The 1,839-nt window shown below is 35.6% G+C and overlaps 1 pseudogene; it reads right to left on the bottom strand.

Moving 5' to 3' along the window:
* Positions 1-465: 465 nt before the first annotated feature.
* On the bottom strand, positions 466-1,405 carry LOC132668406 (olfactory receptor 4K14-like; annotated as a pseudogene).
* Between the last annotated feature and the right edge of the window lie 434 nt (positions 1,406-1,839).

Below are 1,839 nucleotides of genomic sequence, written 5' to 3'. Positions count from 1 at the left end.
AGAGAAAGAAAATTGCCAAGTGTTTTACAAAACAGATGTGTGGGGTTGAATGTGTATGTACATGTATGTGTGTGTATATAGATTTATATTATATTATATAGTTATATAATGATCATACTAATGTTATAATATAATTACATTATAGTTATATATTATGTTTATAATATAAAGTTATATAATAAAATTATATAATCAATGTACTATATAAATCTTATAAATATGTGATATTTGAAAGTGATATTATAAAATCTTATTAGCAATATATAATTATATAGAATAAAATTATACATATGATTTTTGTTGAATTCAACAACTATTTCTCTGTAATATAATACAAATTCTATCAATTAACCATCAGATTGAAATATTTGAGCGGAATCATATTAAAGAAATGCTTTTCCCTGAATGAGTAAGAACATGTAGCTCTATGGAAAGCTGGAATTCAGTGAGAAGTCGCATGTTGGTTCACAGCTTCTTCATAGCTGTTTTCATCTCTTTATTTCTCAATGTGTAGATAAGGGGGGGTCAAGAGTGGAGTAAAAATGGTGTAAAAACACAGACAGGAGCTTGTCCACAAAGAACCAACTGAAAGGCCACACACAAATGAAAATGCAGGGCCCAAAGAAGAGAGAGCATGATTACCATGATATATGCAGAGCAAGTAGAGAGTGCTTTGGATACCCCACCAGCAGCATGTTGTTGGACAGTGATGATGATAACAGTGTAGGAGACCAAGAGGAGCACAAAACAGCTCATAGAGAGCAACCCCACTGTCTGAGATCATGAGTATACCCAAGACATAAGTGTCCATGCAGGCAAGCTTGATCACAAGAGGAAGGTCACAAAAGAAGCTGTCCACCTCACTGGGGCCACAGTAAGGTAAACTCACAGTAAAGGCCACTTGGCTGATGGAGTGCACAAATCCAATGATCCATGAAATGAACACCAAATCCATGTAGGTCTGCCAGCTCATCATAGTCATGTAATACAAAGGAATGCATATAGCCACATATCTGTCATAGGCCATGGAAACCAGAAGTACCATCTCAGCCCCACCAATAAAGTGCAAGAAGAAGATCTGAGCCATACATACTCCAAAGGAGTTGAGCTTTCAATCACTAAGAAAGTCCCTGATCATCTTGGGGGTGGCAAATGAGGCTAGCCATATGTCTAAGAAGGATAGATTTCCCAGCAGGAAGTACATAGGGGAAGAGTGCAAGTGGGGGGTCAGAAATTACAGTGACCACAATAATGAGGTTACCCAGCACAGTGACCACATAGATCCCAGAGAAAAATATAAAGAAAAAATGTTGGAGATGCTGTGAAGTGCAGAGTCCATACAACACAAATTCTGACACCAAGGAATAATTCTGCAGTTCCATTATCTCAAGTTTCAGATTTTGTTCTGAATCTATATAAAGAAAAGAGATGGATCTGAAAGGACCTGTCAACTATCAGGCACATGAAAGTGATCAACTAAATTTTATCAGAATATAATTTTAATTTGTAAGACATAATATAAAATAGAATACAGAGAAGATTAAAACCAAGCCCAACAGCAGAGTTTGCTTTTCTCCCATGTTAAGCCTACTTGGAATCTTCCTTTTTTTTTTTTTTTTTTTTTAAGCCACTTTGTTAACATAAAAATGTACCTATCTACCAAAATTCACCCATTTCAAGTATAAAACAATGACTTTTAAACAAATTATGGAGTTATGCAGCTATCCCCACAATGCTTGTTTTGAAATCTTGACAATCCAGATTCTTACTAGGACTTCTGGCAGTAGTTGGACTATCTTCTCCTTTGTATTCGTTTGCTCATTCACAAGCTCACACATT

This window comes from Panthera onca, chromosome B3 (assembly GCF_046562875.1).
Source record: "Panthera onca isolate mPanOnc1 chromosome B3, mPanOnc1 haplotype 2, whole genome shotgun sequence".
In the NCBI taxonomy this organism is placed as follows: Eukaryota; Metazoa; Chordata; class Mammalia; order Carnivora; family Felidae; genus Panthera; species Panthera onca.
Note: the sequence above shows the minus strand (reverse complement) of the source record. Positions and strands in the feature narration are given on the sequence as shown.